Below are 23,454 nucleotides of genomic sequence, written 5' to 3'. Positions count from 1 at the left end.
TTGTCAACCCCCGGTACAGCAGAAAGTAGAGAGACTGCAAACAAAACAGAAACACAAAGAAAAAGAGGTGTTAACTTACTACTTTCAGTTGAAGCTGACATAGTGTAAATGGAAAACAAGTAAATATACAGAAGACCTATACAACACAGTACAGACAGAGATTATATCTTCTTGTCAAATACACATGGAACAGTCACAAAGATGGACCAACAATTACACTAGAAAGCAAGCCTCTAATAAACTGGAATAACTTAAACAGCATTCTTTGATCACAATGTCATAAAACTAGAAATTAGTAATAAAATAAAACAACAAAATTCCATTAAAAACTCTCTACTAAACAATTATTGAGTGAAAGAAGAAATACAAATCAACTTTAAAATTTCTAAAAATAAACAATGAGGAGTCAAGACGGCGGAACAGAGAGACTCACAGCTCGCCCTCTCCCACAAATACATCAAGAGCTACATCCACAAACCCACTGCCTCACACAGAACACCTCCTGCACTCTGGCAGAGTGTCCCTCGTTTCGAAATACAGGAGGATTCTCACAAAATCCGGTAGGAGAAAAAAGGAAAAAGAAAAACTTGGTGCAGGACCAGTCCTGCAGGGAGGGAGTGGCACAGGAAGAAAGGCACCCTCACTCTGGGACACCCTCTCCAGCCGGGAGGTCAACGGGGACAGAAGCGGAGCTTCCGAGGCTCAGAGCAGAAAGTGGCAACTGATTGGCAGACAGAACCAAGGGAAACTGCCACAGAGGGTCCCTGCAAACTCCAGGCTGAGCCCCGAGCCAGCAGGGTTAAGCCGGGACTGGCTGCTGGAGATGGGTGAGGAGCCCAGGCAGGGGACAACCACAGAACAAAAAGGAGGCCCCGCTGGACAACAACAATCAAGGCAGGCTCTGATCACAAACCAAGCACCCCCCAATTAAAGGGATAACAGCCAACATTCATGGAGGAAAGAGGTGGCAACTATCCATACTAAGAACAGCCCTCACAACAAAACCGTTAATGCACACAGTCTACACAGGAATGCTCCCACTTTAAATAAAAACAAACTAATAAAAAGATAAAACAGCCCTTCAAGACCACAGTAGATAACTGACACTGCTAAATTATCCATAGAGCCAGAGAAATGTAAGTGAAATGAAGAAGCAGAGGAACCACTCCCAATTAAAAGAACAAGAGAAGTCCCCTGAAAGAACGATCAAGGAAATAGACCTCAATAGTCTATTAGATCATGACTTCAAAAAGGGGGTGATCAAAGCACTGACAGAACTAAAAGAGACTATGAATAGAGACAGCGAATACTTTTAAAAAGGAAATTGAAACTATAAAGAGGAGCCAATTAAAAATGGAAAACTCAACTGCTGAGATAAGACCAGAGGTAAAGGTAGTCAAAAACAGACTCGATGATGCACAGGAACAAGTAAGTGACCTAGAAGACAGGGTAACAGAAGTCACCCAATCAGAACAGCAGGCAGAAAAGCAAATAAAAACCAGTGAAAGCAATATAAGTGACCTCTGGGATGATATAAAGTGTGCCAACCTATGCATAATAGGGGTCCCAGCAGGAGAAGAAAGAGAAAAGGGAATTGAAAAGGTATTTAAAGAAATCATGACTAAAAACTTCCCAAACCTAAACAAGGAAACAGATATCCATGTACAAGAGGCACAGAGGGTCCCAAACAGACCTACACCAAGACATGTTATAATTAAGATGGCCAAAGTTAAAGGTAGAAGAAGGATCCTAAAGGCAGCAAGAGAAAAACAGAGAGTCAGTTACAAGGGAACCCCCATAAGGCTCTCAGCTGATTTCTCTACGCAAACACTGCAGGCCAGAAGGGAGTGATACATTCAAAGTCCTGAATGAGAAAGAGTTGCAACCTAGGATGCTCTCTCTGGCAGGACTACCCTTTGGAGTAGAAGGAGAGAGAAAGAATCTCACAGACAAGCAAAAACTAAAAGAATTCAGCAACACTAAACCGATACCAAGGAGTTCCTACTGGGAGGGAAAGCTATTGGCCTTATCAGCAACAGCAGGTCCCTGGGAGCACGGCCTTGATAAGAGCAAATGAAGACATACGGACAGTGGTCACGTCTTCCACTTATGGCAACTTCAGTCAATAGGATTTTATTAAACCCAACTTATAATGGTTTTTGGTCTTCCTACCTGAGCTTTTGGTAGTCACTGCTGCTCCAAAAGTAACAAATGAAATCTTTAAGAGACAGAATATTTAGGAATGTTCAAGAGAAAAAAATAAATAAATCATTATGCCAAGCATGGCAGAACTCCACGTTACACAGGGAATGAATTTCTGTAAAACACAGAGTAACTAAAGTGAAGGTATGTAACTTAAGTCATAAGGTATTAAAAAATGGGGACTAGAGGTATATGAGTAATGTTTGAAAATTTTATTTCATAAAATGGGTATCTGAATGAAAATTAGCCTTAAACATTATTCAAAAAATAGAGCATCAGGAGGTGATGTCACTGGTCACCTTGATCTACTTTCATATCTTTCCTGGAAATCAGATTAGAACCAGCTCCTTTCTCCAGAACAAGGTTTAGGAGGGAGAGAGACCCACAGAGCCACCCAGACATCCCACTGTCTGGAGGGCCAAGAGGTGCGGCGTGCAGCCGACAGTGCCGGAGGACACCAGGTGTGCAAGCTGGGACAAAGACGGGGCAGTGCGAGGAGGTGGGAGCGTGGACCAGGAGGCAGCGTGGAACAGAGCCACGGGCTCCACCCAGCTTGCAGCTGTGCCGACATCCACTGCCACACACACACGGCCACCAGCTGCCCGTGTCCAGCAAAACGTCCATCATCAGAGCCAGGACGGGCCCCAGGAGAGTCAAGCCACTCTCCCCCGGTACGAGGCATGCACAGAACACCTCCGCTCTGATGCACATTACTCTTCATGCAAAGAATTACAGGTAAGAATGAACTGAAACAAAACAAAACAAAATCTTGACTACAGTGTTCACCGGGAGTTTCAGGGAATCTATGTTATCCCCAAATTACTTACAAATAGTGTAAGAAAATTTATACAGCATCTGCTTCGATCATTGATTGCTGTTTACTCATTACACAGGACTTCTATTCTCTTTGCCCTCCCTACATGTGGATGCATTTCCTCCTAATCACTTTAACAAATCTAAAATTTAACAAAGGTCTCATTGGGTGAAATTTATTTTCCTGGAGTACAGACCCCAGACTCGGCCTCAGTACCCACTCCTGAGAAACATCCTTAGGAGTGAGCGGCTTGGAGTGTGCAAAGATAGATGTGTCTAATTAAGGCAGAGATTTCAAACATTGTCCTTATTGAGTTAAAAAAATTTTCCTATACAGTTACTTCCCCGAATTATTAAGATTCTCTTTGTTCTCAGATTACTACGGAAACGAGCAAATCTTCCAGCTGTGGCCGCAGGTCCAGCCGGGTCTTTGATGTGCAGTGCCATCTCCTGCATGGTCCCACTGAGGAAGGCTTGCAATCCTCCCTCAAGACCAACTGCCCTGCCCCTCCACTCCCCTGGCGGAGGCAAATAAACAGAAATCCAGGCAGATACTTCTGACCGCTGCCTTTTAAGCCCTCCCATGACAATGTGTTTCCATTTGAATACATAATCATTAAAGCATGCAGGCGCTGGTCTGTTCGGAGGGTTGGAGAGATACAGCAAAGGCCCAGATGCAAGCTCCCTGGAGGAAACATGAGGCTTGAGTTAGAGGTTCTATTTTCAGAGTCCTGTAGAAAATGCAGCAGTGCAGTGCCTGACCTGCTGTGAGTCTCCACAAGCAACAAGACACAGAAAACTCTGCGGCCAGGATGGATTTTTCCACCAAACTAGGAAGCTGAGGACACAGAGAGTGTCGGGAGAAGCCGAGGCCTCTCTCCCAACCCGACGGGTCCTTCCAGTCCCATGGAGGATGAGTCTACCATCCTTCTCCCAGTCAGATCAGGGGAGGCACCCAGAGAGGTAACAAACATCATTTAGGGATTCCGTGAAGAAAACAAAGGATGAGGAGAGACATCTGGAGAGGCTATCGACAAGTGATTTACAGTCACTAATCAAAACTGGAAGCCTACTGTTTGGAAAAGCACAGGCAGGCCCTGGCTGGAAGCCCACACTCCCTGGAGGCAAAGCCTGTTCCATCTTTGCCTCAATTCTCCCAACCGGAGCAGAGTCACATTAAATCATCCCTCTGGCTCCAGATAAGGCAGCGAGGAGAGCTCAGCTCTTGAGCCCTGCCTATCCTCACATAACTAATTTTCTTTGAAGGCCCCACGGGGACAGTGACTTCCTTCGGTCTCTAAGGAGCACGAGGACCTGCCAGCCACTGAGAGGTCTCCCTCCTCCGCCTTCAGGAGAGCTGTGGCCCTGATGTGGCCGCAGTGCTCCTGGCTGGTCCCCTCTTTGTCCATCGGTCTTTGCTGGCTTTCTCTGGAGCGCGTACCTGGAATGGAAGAGCTGGGAGATACAGGTGCAACAACCACTTGGCCCCCGAAGAGGGAAATCCAGGCCCCTGTCACCACAAAGCTACGCATCCGCTTTCTCTCTGATTCTGCCTCCAGTTCTTCTTTCCTCTTCCTCGTCCCTAGCTGTGCACGTCAGCAAAGGCCCACGGGTCCCCATTTCAAAGCCAAATTAGGACAGGGGCAAACACATCCTGCAAGTATAATCAACAGCATGGTCAGGGGTCTCCTTGGCTAGTGAAGCTCCCGGGCCAGCAGGTGCACTGTCACTGTTACAGGGAAAAGCAGGAGCCCCTGGAGCAGACCAGAAGGTAAACCTGTCTGCAGGATGGCAGAGCTCGCGGTGGCCAAAAATGAAACTCAGAGTTCTTTGACAATGCCCAAACACACTGACATTTCTCCTTGTTTTAAAAGGTCAGTTTTCATTCCTCAGTCTTGGCTCCTACACTAATAGCCAACTTAAAGTAATCAGAACTGACTCATTTATTTTTAACACAAATCCTACAAAGGTTGTGAGGCCTAAACTCACGTGAGTTAAGTGAGGGGCCACTGGAGCCACATCAAAGATGCAGACTGGCTCTCTCAGCAGGTGGAGCACGGATACTGAGGACACGGCACTCCTGATCACCTCCACCTGCACTGACCCTCTGGGGATGTTCTTAGCCGCCCTGCCAGCCCCGCAAGTCTAGACTTCTGGTGCGACAGAACAGCAGGACTGCCAGCAGTGGGGCAGGCTGAAGGTAATACCGTGCAGCAATTGATCTTTGCTGCCTCGGAACCTGCAAAATACGTCCCCCGGAGGCTCAGGGGAACCGTGACGGAACGAACAACAAAGTCAGTCGCCACCTGGACCATTCACAACGTGACTAGTGAGTTGGCAAAAACGAGTTTTCCAACTTGCGGCTTCAAAAACTGAACTACCCTCTTAACTGCCTCATGCTTTCATCCAGCAAGGAAGGCTCCTTGGTGGAGAAAATAAAGAGCTCCACCTAAAAATAAAATTTCACTCTTGGAAGCAACCTAGTGAAGTTCACTTTCAAGAAAGGGCCTGTCTTCAAGTGCTACCACCTCTGTCTCTGCGCTCAGGGCAAGCCTCACCGGCAGCCGTTCTGGCGAGGGGAAGAGAGATGCGTGGCCACTTGGCAAAATATGACGACGGACTCTTGCCTCTTCGTTACTGTATCCAGTTGTTTAAAGATCTAGACTCTGTCTGTTGCGTGGAGACCAGATATGGACACAGTTAAGGATACGGACGTGAACTGGGGGCTGGGGAGTCCTTTTCCTAGATCCTATCAAGTCAGCTAGTAGCACTTCTCCCCAGTGAGCTCAGAAACCAGGAAAACTCACTTCTCACCAACCCTCCTCGCCAATAAATAAATATTTATGTTTTCTCAGTGTCCCTCTTCGGTATGTCCCACTTAATTCCGTAAACAATCACAGACATTATACCCCTGAAGACTGGGTGAGGATGATGTAAAGAGAAACGTTTAATTTGGGGAAGGCAATCAACCAAGCAATCAATCTCATTCCTAAAGGGCAGGAAAGAGGAATGGTGAAATTTGCCAACTGATCGGTTAACAGTCAATTCAAAAACCTGGTATCGTCTTAATAAAGTCAAGATGAATTTAATTAAACGTATGACAAATGAGCTATTTCTTGATACTTTGGGTTGTGAGCTGTAGCTTTCCTCTCTTGATGTGAAGAGCCCCTCACCCGTATGTCATGTACTGTTCCATTCTGAACCTTGTGGGTAACTAATTAGGCGTATTTTTATCTCCTCATGTTATGGAAGAGAAGGCTGAGGATGAGAGGCCACGGCTTGCTCAAGCCACACAAATGGTGGGTGTCAGAGCCTGGACCTTTCCTTCAGGGCGTCTGATGCCCACTCCCAACCCGGAATCAAGCCCCTCCACCACGTTCGCCCACAGACAGGGGATGCCCACCTGTCAGACTGTAGGGGAACCTCTGACCTGTCAAGGACATTAATCAACACAACCCACGTATCATCACAGCATGAAAGGATGGATGTGCCCCAGCAGGAAACAAAACAACAGCAGCAACAAAAAGGGAAGGTTCATCAGTTCTCTAGAAGCTTTGTTGAAGTTCCCTTCAGCATAATTTTCCTTGGAGTCAAAACCCTTGGAATGCCATGAAAATACCGATGGCAGCGTCTGAGACAAGATAAATCTGCTTCTTGTTGGTCTAAGCGCTCGTTTTCCTGTTTTTCTTCTCCTTTGTCCTTTGTTTATTCTTCTTCCCACCATTTTTCACCCACTCTTCATTTCCTCTTTTCTCTTCCTTGCTGGATTTTCCAACTCTATTAAGTCGCTAAATTTGTGGATGTGCCCTGAAGAAATGGAGTTACTGGTGAAGCGTTCTCCCATGTGGTCAGCAACTAAAGCACTGATTCGAAAGATAGGACACACGGGACGCAGGAACACATTCTCCAGGAGCCCTGTGCCTCTCCGCCCAGCTCTGTAACTACACATCAGTTCCCGGCCTTCACGCCCAGCATCGCACCTGCTCCTGTACCATAATTAACTGGTTCTGTGTCCTTCTCCGTGAACCAGACTCTTCCCTAAGGATAGGGCTATCCGAGCACCTGACAGAGTTTACTGTGCAAAACAGGCACTAATCATGGGCTTGATGAATGAATGAATGTGCAATTTCGGAGGAAATTTCCCCAATCTGATGCAAATGCCTACAAAGGCTAAACACAGATAATATAAAGGAGGGAGTGAGATGGGCCATGTCTGAGCTGACAGCATGAGACGTGTGGAATCTAAAAAAGAAAAAGACAAATGAACTTGTTTACAAAACAGAAACAGACTCACAGACATAGAAAACAAACTTACGGTTACCAGGGGGGAAGAGGAGGGGAAGGAGGGGGAAGGGATAAATTGGGAGTTCGAGATTTGCAGATACTAACTAATACATATATAATAGATAAAGAACAAGTTTATACTGCATAGCACATGAATATCTTGTTGTAACTTATAATGAAAAAGAACATGAAAATGAAAAAAAAAAGGACGCACACAGTCCCCATCTGATCGTTGCCATATGTGCCCCAAAATGCTAGATTTTCCAATTGTTTCAAGAGAAGCCAGATATTCAGTTTTTTTTGAGATAAAAGGGGTTTTGTTTTTTTTACAGCCTATCAGGCTGAAATGCCATGAATATATCCCAGCATGACAGGGGCTCTCTGGAAACCAGGGACCCGTCACAAAGACCACATTATTTCACCTCTTGGTAGCCACGGCCCATCCATCTGCACGTGCTCAGGGCGTACATTTCAGTAAAGACGTATTTCAGGTATGGTTGCGAGGACAGTAACAATATCACTGCCCTGCTTTCACACACCCAGAAAGCACCTTCGATGAAAAGGAAAGACTGATGTGTGTAGGCTGAGCAAGGTCTAAATAATTCTCTCAGGCAGTCTAATAGCAATAGAGTTGGAAAAATAGAAGAAACAATGATTCGGGCACCACGGGGTGAGCATAAGGGTACAACTTCCCACAACCACCTTATGTAACATCTCTGCATGCAACTAAGGCATAATTACAGCTACCCCATTTTTTAAGTAATAGCTTTACTGAAATATAATTCACATACCTAACAGTCACCCTTTTAAAGTGTACAATTCAGTGGTTTTTAGTGCATCCGTAGAGTTGTGCAACCATTACCATGATCCAATTTCAGAACACCTCTGTCACCCCGAAGAGAACCCCTGTCCCCATTATCAGTTGCTTCCCATCCTCCCCCTCTCTCCAGCCCCTGAAAACCGTTCTTCTATTTTCTTTCTCTATGGATTTGCCTTTTTGGGACATTGCATATAAATGGACTCACTCGGGTGTGGCCGTTTGTGTTTGACTTCTTTCAGTTTAGCATAATGTTTTCAAGGTCCATCCATGTTGGAACATGTGTCAGTACTTCATTTCTTTTTATGGTTGAATAATATTCCAGCATATGGATAGACCACATTTTGTTCATCCATTGATTAATTAATGGAAGTTTGTTGTTTTCATGTTTTAGTTACTACGAATAGTGCTGCTGTGAACATTCACGTACAAGTTTTTGTGTGCGCGTGTATTTTCATTTCCTTGGGATTGCTGACCACATTTAAAATATCAGGAAGGATGAAGAAAACAGATTTTCTTTTATTCTCTCCCATTTATGAAGAATCACTAAGTTCCAGGCACTAAGCTGGGCATTTTCCATCTACATCTCTAACCCTTGTGATAATTCTCAAGGTAGGTGTTATTAGCCTAACTTTACAGGTGGGGAATCTGAGGCTTAGAGACTCTCTCCCAAAGCGTGTTCTCTGTTCACTTCTGCTTCATCTCTGATATGTATTTTTCTCAATTTCTGAAACTCTCGGTTTTCTGTTCCAATGCAGCCAAGAGGGACCCTTTACTCTGCTATGTGAATGTTTTGATTGTACAGAACAGGATCAGATGCAGCCCAGGAGCCTGGGGCAGCCACAAGCACACGAGGAGGGTCAGGTCTCAGCGGAGGAGCTGGGAAATGCCACCGGTGTAAACAGTCAGTCCTCAGGCCTGGTGGGACAATGCCTTGGCCAAACCCAGAGCCATTGAACATGAGGTCATGATGAACTGGGGCTAGGGTGACCCCAAAGAAAGTCACAGCCCAAGGACTGGGCTTGCTGAATGGCCCACAACGGGAGACCTCACCACCAGGAGCCACTCTCTGTGTGGAGAGGAAAACCAGCTGATTTAGGCTAAAAATACAAAGAAAAGGTGGCCATTTGGGTGGGGGATCAGGAGAAAGCTAAAAGTGCCCGTATTCTTCCCAGAAAGGTTTACTTTGATTCACCCATTTGTACAGACAACTGCAGATCAAAACAACAGTAAATATTCCACTGGCCACTAACCACATCCTTCAACAAATAAAAAAGTATCACGTCAGGAGACATGGCTCTCCTGCCAATTAGCTCTATAATCTTAATGAATCTACTTGAACTCCCTGTGCCTTGTTTTTCCATCTGTAAAATGGAGTAACAACACCTGCTGTTCATACCTCGCTCAGTGGGTTATTGTGATGAGCCAACGGCATGTTAAGGAGCCTTCAATAACTTACTTTGGAACCTGGGCCCTCCCTAGCTGTCCCCAGCACACACACACCCGCAAACAAGAAATAAGACAGCCTGATAAACAGGCTCTTACGAAGCATAGTAACAAAATTCAATACGTGCGTTTGAGTCAGAAACCAGAATTACCACAGCCTACCGTTTTTACGAATAAAAAAGGCACCTGCGCATTGAAACACAGAGAAAGTGAAAGAATAGTGCGGCAAAGGCTGAGTGTCTCACTGTTAGTTTTCCTCTTCTCCCCTAGTAAGAGAATTCTTAGCTGAGCCCAGGACCAGCAGCTTGAGGAGGGGCTTGTGAGCGCCGTGACAGCAGGACAGCTGTCTGTTCTGGCCACTGCTCCATCCCCAGCATCTGAAAGTGTGCCTGGCACATAGCAGATGCTCAACAAATATTTGTTGAATGCTTCCTTTCCCATCAAATGTCTAACCTAGTAAGAACTGTAAGAACACCTATTCAGCGCTCTCGGTCCAACAGACACCTGTGCGTCTCCTGAGCTCCCTCTGTGCCAGGCCTCACAGCACCTGCTGGAAAAAAATAGTTGAACGGGGACTACAGGTGTGCAGATGGTCCCTGAGTCAGTGATGGTTTGAATTTACGATGGTGCTAACGCAATTCGCATTCAGTAGAAACCATTCTTCAGATTCTGAATGCTGATCTCCTCCTGGGCTAGCGACAAGCAGTATGAGGCTCCTCGTGATGCTGGACAGTGGCAGCAGCCGCGGCTCCCAGCCAGCGACAGCATCACGACTGTGACAGTGATTCACTGACAACCATCCTGCACCCACACAACCATTCTGCTTTTCACTCTTAGTGAAATAAATTACATGAGATATTCAACATGCTATTATCAAATAGGCTTTGTGTTCGATGATTTCGCCCAACTGTAGGCTATAATGTAAGTGCTCCAAGCACGTTTTAGGTGGGCTTGGCCCAGCTGTGATGTTCAGTAGGTCAGGTATGTTAAATGCATTTTCAGCTTCCAATATTTTCAATTTACCATGAGTTTATTGGGAGGTGATCCCATCACAAATCAAGGAAGATCTGTATAAAGAAAGAACTGTCAGCTAGCACGGCATTTGCAATGGTGGTGGATGGCAACAGCCCCAAGTGCCAGAGAGGGGAGAGCGGCAGGTAGCTGTGGGAGGAGGCAAAGGATGAGAAGCCCAAGCTGGGACTTGAAGGGTGAGCAGGTGTCCAGAGGGAGGTGGAAGGCAGACAGAATATTCCAGAAGGAGGAACAATACGTGTGGAGGCAGAGAAGTATGAAACAGTGTGATGTGTCTGCAGTAATTTTACTAGTCTAGGACTATAGGTCGAAGGGGTGAGGGGGCTGCCGAAGGTTAGGGATGACACAGCTGTCTCTCAGGAAGGGAGTAAGTGTAGGAAGCAGTGAAAAGGTTATGTCCCCCCTTCCTGGGCCCTCAGCATCTTGCCTTACTGGAAAAATAAACTGATGAGTAATTCTCTAAAATAATAGATTTTGCTAGATTGTGACAGGTATTGCCTATAACACGAGTGTATTCTTCGAATTCCTCAAAGGGAATTCAAAATACACATGAAGCTCTGACCCGCTTTATCCCACTTTCATACACAGGCGCACCTGCCTCATACGATGGGTTTTCTGGGAAGGAGTGATTTCTGACATTTTGATCCATTTTCTTTATAACTTCATTTATACTTCTCAGATCACGTGTGCAAATTTCTCACTCAAAAACTGTGCCCAGTACATAGTAAACATTTAGCACATGCTTGTTGAATGACTAAGACAATAAATAAATGTTCCCATAAGTTGATGATAAAATAAAAACATGGTCTCTATATTTATTAAGGGTCTACCACTTAAGCAAAAGAAGCAGCAAACAGAATCACACAAAACCCATATAAAGCATTCCGATTTTTTAAAAAGCAATCAAACTTTTTCCTGCTATAGTTTGGTGCAGCCACTGTGGAAAACAGTATGGAGATTCCTCAAAAGACTAAAAATAGACTTACCATATGACCCAGGAATCCCACTCCTGGGCATATATCCAGAAGGAACCCTACTTCAGGATGACACCTGCACCCCAATGTTCATAGCAGCACTATTTACAACAGCCAAGACATGGAAACAGCCTAAATGTCCCTCAACAGCTGACTGGATAAAGAAATGTGGTATATTTATACAATGGAATACTACTCAGCCATAAAAACCGACAATGTAACGCCATTTGCAGCAACATGGATGCTCCTGGAGAATGTCATTCTAAGTGAAGTAAGCCAGAAAGAGAAAGAAGAATACCATATGAGATCACTCATATGTGGGATATAAAAACAAAACAGAACAAAACATAAATACAAAACAGAAATAGATTCATAGACATAGAATACAAATTTGTGGTAGGCAAGGAGGCAGGGGGTGGGAAGGGGCAGACTGGGATTTCAAAATGTAGAACAGATAAACAAGATTATACTGTATAGCACAGGGAAATATATACAAGATCTTATGGTAGCTCACAGAGGAAAAAAATGTGACAATGAATATATGTATGTTCACGTATAACTGAAAAATTGTGCTCTACACTGGACTTTGACACAACATTGTAAAATGACTATAACTCAATTAAAAATGTTTAAAAATTAAAAAAAATTAAAATAAAACAAAAAACTTTTTCCTGCTATAGCACTTGTTTCCCCATTGAAAAAGCTGGGCTAGAAACATCAACAGACAAAAAGTGTCCAATTTACAGACTGAATTCAAGGCTGTTTTTTTTCCACAGAGTCACCTAGAATGAAAACTTGGCTCTAACTGATGAAAAATTTCCGTCCAGTCCATCACTGTTACCCCACACCTGTTGTCTTGGCTCCAGAAATAACATGCCTGGCGAGCTCAGGAGGGAGAGAGGAAATGTTTGCTTGAATTTACCTGCTTTGAAAAATTCTAATTCTGGCCTTCCTACATCACCTTGTTTAGGGTCTCTTTACTGGGGGCTGGGAGGCAGGGACCACTGTTTGGCAGGTGGTAGATCCATGTTCGTATTTTATACTCACACTTATGCAAATTGAAGTGTGCCAAGACATATTTTTGAGGCATTTCAAGTTACTTTACTCTTAGTCTTGGTGTCAGAGGCAAACAGGAGGCTACTCTGATGGTATTTTTTCCAGTCTCTACTATGGAAAACTACTGTCAGAGGGGAGGAACACTCTGTGTTCCTAACATTTCCAGGATCCACATGGCTTTGTAACATGCTACTGGGAAGGGGGGCACGCACAAAATACACAGGGGGGCCCTGCTACCTTCATTACTCATTTCTTTCTGCAGGGAGGGGAGCAACCTCAGAAGAGCCTCATCACCAGTCAGGCACTGAACTAGAACCTTGCACTTGTGACATCTCATTTAAACCTCACAGCAACCCTGTGAGGCTGTATTCTTATTAACCCCATTTTACAGATGAGGAAAATCAAGTCCAAGAGGGGACACATCATGCCCCAAGTCTCAGAAGCAGTAAGAGAGCCAGACTTGAAGTCACACAGCGGGACTCAGATGATTGGCTTGTTACACCTAGGTCTTATTTTGAAATTGTACTTGGAGTGAAGTTTAAAACAGAAGGAAGTACTTTTTAAAAGTACATTGTGACTTTGTCTTCAAAGTGCTAGCTGTAACAACAGACTTTATGTGATTAGTCAAATGGCTGCAGCCAGGGGACATCTGCGTTATTTTAGAGGTCCCGGGGGACCCTGGCCCGCTTACTTTTATGCCTCGGGAACAAACCTACCCAACCAAGTGCTCATAATTTTGAATAATGCCCTGAAGAGAAAGCGGCACTTAACAATATCTGATTGATTTCTCTTTTTAGTGTTTCTCAAAACTTTGTTAACTTTATTATCTCCTCTCTAACAGATAGACTTAAGGATCTTTGCCTTTGTTGTGAATGAAGGCATGGGATTTAGAGAAAAGAAGACCGAAACAGCTTTTTAAAAGGCTGCCCCAAATTTCACCCAGTGACTTTGGAAAGTAGGACAAAGGTCCCAGACTATAGGCATCCCAGGTCTTCCCTGACCTCCCCTGCGTGGGTCAGACCCCTGGTTACAAGTCCTTTTGGTTCCATGCACTTCTTCTTTCCAGTACTTATTAGAGTTGCGATTTTATATTTATTTCTATGATACTGAGTAACTACTTCTCAAATCTGGTCTGCAAACTGCATTGAGGAGAGAGATGTGTTCGCCTTTGCCCATCAGCATAACTTCAAGCCCAGGGCAGTGCCCGGCCTCGACACTGGGTGAAGGGTTGCTAAATGAATAACTGAATGCAAGATTGCTGTCCTCACCCCTTTTCTGAATCACTAAACATTTCCAATGTGGACACTTGACCTGGAAAAATGAAACACACAATCAGACAAGACTGGGGAAATACCTTTTGCAGAAAATCCCGTCTCATCATCCTTATCTGGAAAGTCTGACTTTCAGGTGGCCCCTGGAAACGGGCTGGGGTCAGGATGTGTTTGGTACTGAGCTGCTGAAAGGCTCCGAGGAAGCCTGGGAGCCTGTCCAGGGGGAAGCGGGGTCTGTGACCAGTTGCTTTGAAGGCAGCGCACAGGAGACATCTGGCCAGGGCAGAGTTCACACAAATGTAATTGTGGTCATGGTAAATATGGTGACAGGTGAGTCATTCTTCCCGGCTTTCATTAGGGTGTGTCCCTTGAACCGAATTAGAAATCCAGCAGAAGGACTTGGCACTCACTGTCATAAACAGAGTTCAGGTCCAGCCAATGCTGGGAGAAGGCTGCCCCTTCCCTTTCAGACCTAAAAGAGGGCGCGATGCTTCCCCAGGACCAAGCAGCCCAAAGCAGCTCTCACCGCCCTTCCTTCCCCAGCCTCAGGTCAGGCCAGGTTCAAGGCAAGCTTCCGCCTTCAGTTGCAGGCACGTGCTCCTGGACGCATCGTGCGAAGGAAACCGATGATGTCCAACATTCAAATTCATTTCCCCAGAAACTCCCGACCAATTTCTCAGTTCAATTTTTCTGTAAATTACCTCATAACATGTCACTGGTGAAATTCTCATTTTCTTTCCTACATAGCTGATGTTTTGAGAGAGGGTCAGGCATGACGAGAGCCAGATTCGAACCCACTGACCCAAGCTCCTTCAGCAGAGGATCAGAGCACAGCCTGAGAAGAGCCACACTTTCCTCAGGACCACGATTTGTGTGAAGACACAACAGGAGCCCTTCGGTGCAACGCGGCACGCAAGATGAGGCTTTGGTGAAATGAATCACATGTATTGTCTCATTTAGTCCTCACAACATCCTAGGAAGTAGGCATTCTTCCCACTTCATGGATGAGAAAAGAGTCACAAAGCAAGCTAGTAAGTAATGGGCCCGTGATTCAAGCCTAATTAACCTGCAAATTAAAGGTGAATGTTCAAAAGCAGTGGGTAAAGAGATTTCCTTGTGGTCAAGTCTCAAGGGCAAGAATAACAAAACGCTCTGGCATAAAATCAAAGATTGTGTACTTGGTCAGATTTTTTAAAAGTAGAAAATAAAGTCCAAGTGTATCTGACTATACTGTCTACAGATGGATTCCATCCTGTCCAGGAGGCTGCGCATTGACTGAAATGGCTTCTGGTGCCCTTCAACTACTGAATCCTGAATTACCCACCAACTCTAAGCCACCATTGTTATCTGTATTGTCTAAGGACGAAGAAACAATATATGGAAAGAAAAAGCTTAACAGAAACAAACAAAATAGAGCGATATAATAACACTGATGCAAAACTTTAATAGTCATTTTTTGAGTATATGAAATTTCTAAACTTACATAGCAAGAAATTATAACTATAAATAGCTCATCAATAAAAGAAACTTATGCCGTAACCCAATAAAGGCACTTGGCCCTGATTCAGTGCGGGAAAATATCTTCCAAGTAACCAAGGAATCTTTAAAACTCGAATTTATTGGTAAAAATGATTTTTGAACCCTAAGTCTATAATGAACAATTTCAAATCTATATAGCTATGTCTGAACATAGATTTAAAAAATTTTAAATCAAACCTTTGCAAAATAGAATACAATAAATGTGTTGAACTCAGTAAAAGAAATATCCACTTGGGCCAGTGGGGAAGAGGGGGAGAAGGGCGGCACCCCTTCCAGGCTGAACGTCCTGCGAGTGGAGGCCCGGAGCCCGGGGGCCAGCCCCGCCTGTGGCCAGCAAGTGCTCAAAGGCCTCTTGTATCACTGCTTTGCTTCCAGCTGGTGTGGTTTGTTTTGCTTTGTTTTGATTCTTTGATTTTTTTTTTTTTTTTTTTTTTTTTAGGTTTGACTATTTGTTTTTCTAAGGAAACCTTTTGGGCTTTCTTAACAATTTTTTTTCTGGTCAAAATCCCAATTTACTTCAAAATATCCCAATTACTTTAACACATTTAAGTGTGTTGTCTTCATTTATACTCTTTTTAATTGTTGTTTTATGGGGTATTCTAATTTCTCATCTTTCTCTCATCTCTTTAGGATTCTTACAGTTTTCTTTAAAAAAGTATAACTGTTTTTATTCGTGTTTTTACTCCCAACTTTTTATTTCTTGTCTCTTCTCTTCAGTCCCAACCACAAGACATGGATGTGTGTTTTGCTCTTTTAGCTACTTGCCTGTTATCTCATTAAACAAATCTTAGGGTTTTTTAACTTTAAATCTTACAGTGTTCTTTTCAGCCCTCTCCTAAGCAGTCTGACAGTCCGATGCCCAACACAGGGTGGGGCCCATGAGAGACATAAAATTCATAAAATTCCTTTGCACTAATGGAAGAAAACCTGTATGAGGAAGGGAATTCAGAAAGTTCAAGTGGGTGAAGTTTAGAAGCCACTAGAAGCTGAGTAAATCCATCTAATGATCAAGTGATTCAAAGGTATAGAGTGACTGGGCTTCAGTGTTCAGGAAAGGAAACCCATAGTCAGGGCCGATGAGACAAGTGGACAGAAAACTCAGAAGAAACAGTAAGGAGACCGAGCTCAAACCATCGGACTCTGCAGCTCTGAGAGAGGAACGGTATTTTCTGCCAAGTTCTCTCTCCTCAGGAAAAAATCAATGTTTTGACGTTCCTGCAGGCGCAGTGAGCCCTCCGCCGAGCAAGCAAAGGCCGGCCTGCTTGAGGGGCAGGACCTGGGCTGCCCATCTGCCCTAAAACCTCAGGGCGCCGGTGCTCTTTAAAGACAAGCAAGGGTGTTAACTGGAGAAGACTGAAGCTGTCTGTGTGAGCATGCCTGCTGAGAGAAACCGCAGGATGGGTTACGACACACAGCAGGTGTCTGAGATCCTGAAGAAATGCATGCAGGCTGATGGATGAGACCTAGTAGAGACAGGGTGAACAATACGCCAGTGAAGCCATCCGGAGCTGGGCTTCCGTTTATTGGGAGATGTTTGATGACTGTTTCAATCTCCTTACTAGTAACTGATCGATTCCAATTTTCTGTATCTTCATGATTCAGATTTGGAAAATTGTACGTTTCTAGGAATTTATCTGTTTCTTCTAGGTTAATCAATTTGTTGGCAGATAATTGTAGTAGTTTCTTATGATTCTTTGTATTTCTGTGATATCTGTTGTAGCCTCTCTTCTTCCATTTATTTTATTTGAATCCTCTTTCTTTTTTCTTTGCTAAACGAAGCTAAAGGTTAGTTGATTTTTTTTTTTGTCTTTTTGAAGAACCAGCTCTTAATCTCAATGATCATCTCTGTTGTTTTTTAGTCTCTATTTCATTTATTTTCAGTCTGATCTTTGTTATTTCCTTCTACTAATTTTGGACTTCACTTGTTCTTTTTTTTCCCCCTAGTTTGGGTATAAAGTTAGGTTGTTTCTCCGTTTTTCTTTTTTTTTTTGAGGCAGGCCTGTATTGCTAAGAACTTCCCTTTTAGAACCGCTTTTGCTGCCTCCCATAGACTTTGCTAAGTTAGAAACATCAGTCTTAGTGATGCTTTTGTGGATCTGACTCCAAAGGCAAAGGAAACAGAAGCAAATATAAACAAATGGGACTACATCAAACTTAAAAGCTTCTGCACAGCAAAAGAAACCATCATCAAAATGAAAAGGTAAGCTACTAAATGGGAGAAGATATTTTCAAATCATATATCTGACAAGGGGTTAATATTTAAAATATATAAACAGTTCATACAACTCAACAACAAAAAAACAAATAACACAATTTAAAAAATGGGCAGAGGATCTGAAAGATGTTTTTCCAAAGAAAACATACAAATGGCCAACAGGCAACTGAAAAGATGTCCAACATAGCTAATCATCAGGGAAATGCAAATCAAAATCACAGTGAGATGTCACCTCATGCCTGTTAGAATGTCTATCATCAAAAAAACAAGAAAAAACAAATGCTGGAGAGGATGTGGAGAAAAGGGAACTCTCATACACGGCTGGTGGGAACGTGAACTGTCACAGCCACCATGGGAAACTCAAAGAATTAACAACAGAATTACCAAATGAGCCAGCCATTCTACTTCTGGGTATTTATCCAAAGATGTGAAAACAGTAATTTGAAAAGATACATTCACTCCTGTGTTCACTGCAGCATTATTTATAATAGCCAAGATAAGGAAACAACCTAAGGGTTCGCTAATGGATGAACAAAGAAGATGTGGTACATATACACAATGGCAGACTACTCAGCTATAAAAAAGAATGAAAACCTGCCACTTGCAACCACGTAGATGGACCTTGAAGATATATACTAGGTGAAATAAGTCAGATGGAGAAAGAAAAATAACATATGATTGCACTCATATGTAGAATCTAAAATATAAAGCAAATGAACAAACAAAATGAAACAAAAACAAACTCATAGGTACAGAGATCAGATGAGTGGTTACCACAGGGGCAGGGGATTGGGGGTGAGCTAAATAAATGAAGGAGGTCAACTGTATGTTGACAGACAGTAACTAGATTTGTGGTGATGGTCATTTTGTAGTGTATACAGGAATTGGATTATAAGGCTGTACCCCTGAAACACACACACACGTATGCATACATATATATATATATGTCTACGTATGTGAAATAAAGTGAATATGTACCTGGGGCCCCTGGCACTCAGGTAATCAAAATATTAACTACTTAAGCTTTTTACATTCTTGAGCTTTATCTCTCGGGAGAATTTTAATAGTACAGTGCCTGGGTTGACAAAGGGGACGATACATATTAAATGAGTGAATGAGTGGGTAAGTAAATAATAAACAAATGAACCCATGGCGTGGGATGATGGCGCGCTGTAGAACTCTCTCTCTAGAACAAGTGGCTTGGGATCTGGCCCCAGCCACCCTAGTGTGGAGTTCCAAGAAAATAAATTTATACCTCAAATTTGTATGCTGTAGCATGAAACTATCTTTTACTTAACAGAGATGTTATGAAGATAAACATAAAGTTTCATCAGACAACATTACATAAAGCTACAAAATTACAAATTGTCGTATTTCTTACTGTAAACTACATAACACAAAAGTAGATATAACATAAGTTTAGAAGAGTGGTAAATGCACCCATGTGCCCCACCACCACCTTGCTTAAGAAGTATTAAGAAGCATTATCAACATCTTTGAGGTCCCCTATGTGCCTTTCCTAGTCACTCCTTCTCCTTCTAAACCAGCCATCTCTAGTCTGAATTGTTGGCTATTTATTCCCTTGTTTTTCTTTCTGGTTTCACAACAAATGTATACTATCCTAAGCAAAGAATACTTTAGTTTGGACTGTTTTTGAACTTTATGTAAATAAACTCATACTACGTGTGCTTTTCTGTGGCCTCACCACTGACTTTAAAATTCACACACGCTGATGCTTGTTTCTATAGTGAATTCATAGTCAATGCCATGGTTTAGTGATCTATTGACTTTCAATGCACATTTAGGGTGTTTCCGGGTTTTTGCTGTAAGAACCATGTTGCTCTGACCTTTGTGGTATGTTTCCTCTGATGTGCATGGACAATAGTGCATTTAGGAGTGGCATTCCTGCAGGAGAGGTCTGAGAACATTCATTTTTATGAGGGAATGCCAAATCGTTTTCTAAGTATTTGCACCAACCCATACTCCCATCAGCAGTCTAAGTGAGTTCCTGTTGTAGACTTCCAGCAGTAAGTGGTGTTGCCAGGCTTTAAAATCTTGGCCAATCTGGCTGCTAAGAAACAATACTTAATTGTGGTATTTATCTGTATTTCCCTTTTTACTGATCAGGTAGGACAATGTTTCATGTGCATATGGTCATTCCTGTTCCTTTTTTGTGAATACCTGTTCATGGTTTTTGCTCATGTTTCTATTGGGTTCTTTGATTATTCTTATTTATTCATAGGAGTTCTTTATTTATTCTCAATACTATTCCTCTGTCAGTTGCAAAAATAATTTTCTGCAATTTTTCTGGTGTCTTCAGAAAAAAAAAAAGCCCCCCGCCCCAATTAGTTCTTTTGTTTTAGGAATAACTTAGGTATTATCAGTCCTTCACTATTTCAAATAAACCTTATAATCAGCTTCTCATAGTTCATGGAAAAATCCTCTTGAGATTTTGATTAGAATTACATAAAATCTATAGATTAGCTTGGAGAGAATTAATATGTTTACTGAGTTTTCCTATCCATGAACATCTCTTTCTCTACATTTATTTAGGTCTTTTTTATGTTTTTAACAAATTCTAGAATTTTATTATAAAAATGTTACCTATTTTTGTTATTTGTTCCTCTGTATCTTACATTTTTGGTTGCTGTTATAAATACTATCTTTTCTTAAATGGATTTTCTGTTGGTGGTAGATAGAAATTTAGTTAACTTTTTTGTATGTGGATTCTGCTAAATTTTTCTATAAATTCTCATAACCTACCTGCAAATTCTATTGGGTTTTCTATGAAGTCATATCATCTGGGAATAATGATGTTTTATTTCTTCCTTTTTAATCCTTAACCTTTTAGTTCTTTCATTGGTGAGGACCGAATCTCTAGAATAATGCTAAATAAAAGTGATGACAGTTCAACCCTTGTCTTGTTTCTAATTTTAAAGGAAGTGCTTTAGCATTTCACCATCCAATATCATGTTTGCTACAGTCTGTTCTGGTGTTTGGCTTTCCTTGTTGCTTTATTTTGGTTTGTGGGTAGCATTTATTGGGTTGAGAATTTTTTTTTTTTTTTTTTTTGCTTTCCTAGACAGTGAAATGCCATAATTTTTTTGCATCTATTGAAATGAATGAACTTTCTCCATTAGTATGTTATTGTGATAAAATACATTTATAGAATTTCTAACGTTGAACTAATTTTCCATTCCAGGTGTAAATCCAACTTAGACATGATAAAACGTCTTTTGACATTGCTGGATTCAGTTTGCTAGTACTTTACCTGGGATTTTTACATCTGTGAACATGGGTAAGATTTGCCAGTATTTTCCCATCTTGTGTTGCCCTTCTAAGGTCTTAGTATTCAGTTATGTTAACCTCCTAAAACAAGTTGGAAAGTATTTGCTGTTTTTTTAATTACTCAAAGAGTATACAGAATATTGGAATTATCCATTTATTAAATAGTTGGTAGAACTAATCTGAAAAACCTTCTAGGCTGAATGACTTCTTTGTGGGAAGATTTTAAACTATTGGCTAAATTTCTTCAATGGTTATAGGGACATACAGAATCTCTCTTTCTGCATGAATCAGATTGTTTAAGAATTTTAAATAATTTACCTAATTTCTCAAATGTATTAGTATAAACTTTATAGTATTTTTATATTCTTAATATTAGTTTTATCATTATTTATACATTCTTTTTTCAACATTTTTTATTGAGTTATAGTCATTTTACAATGTGTCAATTTCCAGTGTAGAGCACAACTTTTCAGTTATATATGAACATACATATATTCATTGTCGCATTCTTTTTCGCTGTGAGCTACCACAAGATCTTGTATATATTTCCCTGTGCTATACAGCATAATCTTGTTTATCTATTCTGTATATGCCTGTGAGTAACTACAAATTTCGATCTCCCAGTATATTCTTTTTTTCATCTCTTAAACTGTTTTGCATGATTAGTCTTACCAGGTTTTATACTCAGTTTTGACGTTATTAATTTCTATCTTTATGTGCATTACTTTGTGCCTACATTTCTTGTCAGATTTATTCTATTTTTATTCCCTAGTGACTTAGTTTCACCACTTAGCGTATTTAAGCAGTATTCAACCTTCAAGGTCTTCTAAATTTCCATTATTATTTCTTCCTTCACCCTTGAGCGATCTATAATTGTGATTTTCACTTTCAAAATATATGGCAATTTTGGAGTTATCTTTTCATCGCTGATACCTGTCTAGCTGTGCTCTAATCTGAGGATGTGAGCTGCATGACATCGTTCCATTAAATGTTTCAAGGCTTGCTTTCAGCCTGTATGGATTTAATTTTTGTAACTGTTCCATGTGTCTGGGGAAGAATATGTGTTCTGCAGCTATGGCACTTTTTTCCCCCCACATTTTCCTCTCTTGACTTACTTTAGACTGAGATATTTCCCTCTCATTTCATTGTTTTCTCCTCCAATAGTTAGTAGGTATCACAGAAGTTAGAATATATGCATCTAACTTAACAAGTTTTAAATTTAGTAAACATTTTTACTCTCTGCAAACCAATACAAGGACCTTAGAACTATTTAACTTGTCACATCACATCCCAAACTAAATGCTATTGTTATACCGCATTTTAGTTTTATCTTGATATTTTATCCTTTAAATTAGACATATTGCTACCATTTTACAAGGTCAATAATTTGTTAATATTGACCCACACGTCTAACATTTTCCTTGCTCATCATCACTTTCTGCATCTTCAGTCTTCTCTCTGGTACCATTTTCCGTCTTCCTGACATACAGGCATTTAGATGCCTCTTTAGTAAGTATCTGCTTATAGTAAATTCTCTCAATTTTGTCTGAAAAATGCCTCCATTCACCTTCCTTGTTGAAAGGAAGCTTTGCTAGTTACAGGATTGTAGGAAGGCAGTTTTATTTCAGCTCCTGAAAGATGTTATTCCAGCTTTGATTTTGCTCTTGGAAAATCAGCTGTCGTATGTAGTGATCTATCCTTTCTCTCTGCTGTTTTTAAGGTCTCATCTTTTTTAAAAAACATATTTTGCAGTTTTTAACTATGATGTATCAAGTTGTGGATTTCCTTTTACTTATCCTGCTTGGGATTCATTGGGATGTAGATCTGAAGATTGGTGTCTTTTACAGATTCTGGAAAATTCTCAGCCATATTTTGTCTAAATATTGCTCTCCTCTATTCTGTTTAAAATCTACTTCTGGAGTTCCAACAAGCATATATTTAACCATCTCCTCCTTTCCTCCATATGTCTAAACCTCTCTTTCATACTTTCCACCTCTTTGACTTTCTATACTGAATCAGGATAACTCTTCAACACTACTTTCCAGTGTATTAATTTGCTCTTATACTGTACTTTGTCTGCATTTCTGACTTACAGCATCACTATTTTTTTCACTTCTAGAATGACTCATGCATCTTATTTCACACTTTCATATATACAGGGAATCACATTATTTCCAAAGCACTTTCATTACAAGCCAATTCAATTCGTGTTATTTTAAAAATTATTATTGAATTTAGTGTACGAGTCTCTCTGTTATTAGGAAAGTCAGCTGGAATCACATAGAAATATTCTGTCTCATTTATAAAATGCCCTGCTCCAGACCCTCCTGACCCCTGAGTCTCAAAGTCATTACGATCTTTTTTAGGTTGAGTCAGAAGTCTAAACCCTTAGCTATAGTGGGGAATGTTCCACAGGCCTGCAGGTTTGGGCCTTATGGCTTCTCTGGTATAAAATCTCATTTTTTCCCAAGGTTCTTTCAATTGGAGCTTTTGATTGGCAGAGTTTAAACCCTCCAG

General features: G+C 41.7%; 1 protein-coding gene across 4 annotated transcripts in view; it reads right to left on the bottom strand.

Moving 5' to 3' along the window:
* COLGALT2 (collagen beta(1-O)galactosyltransferase 2) overlaps positions 1-23,454 on the bottom strand; it is a 123,487-nt gene that overhangs the window by 47,942 nt on the left and 52,091 nt on the right. The window contains exon 1 of one of the 4 annotated variants that reach the window (XM_032463552.1): positions 13,979-14,483. The exons of the other annotated variants lie outside the window; for them this stretch is intronic. The gene's annotated coding sequence lies outside the window, so the exon portion shown is untranslated. Of the gene's footprint in view, positions 1-13,978; positions 14,484-23,454 lie in introns of those variants that run through there. 4 annotated transcript variants of the gene reach the window in all.

This window comes from Camelus ferus, chromosome 21, assembly GCF_009834535.1.
Source record: "Camelus ferus isolate YT-003-E chromosome 21, BCGSAC_Cfer_1.0, whole genome shotgun sequence".
NCBI classification, from domain to species: Eukaryota; Metazoa; Chordata; class Mammalia; order Artiodactyla; family Camelidae; genus Camelus; species Camelus ferus.
The sequence above is the reverse complement of the archived record's forward strand: the minus strand, read 5'-3'. Positions and strand labels throughout refer to the sequence as shown.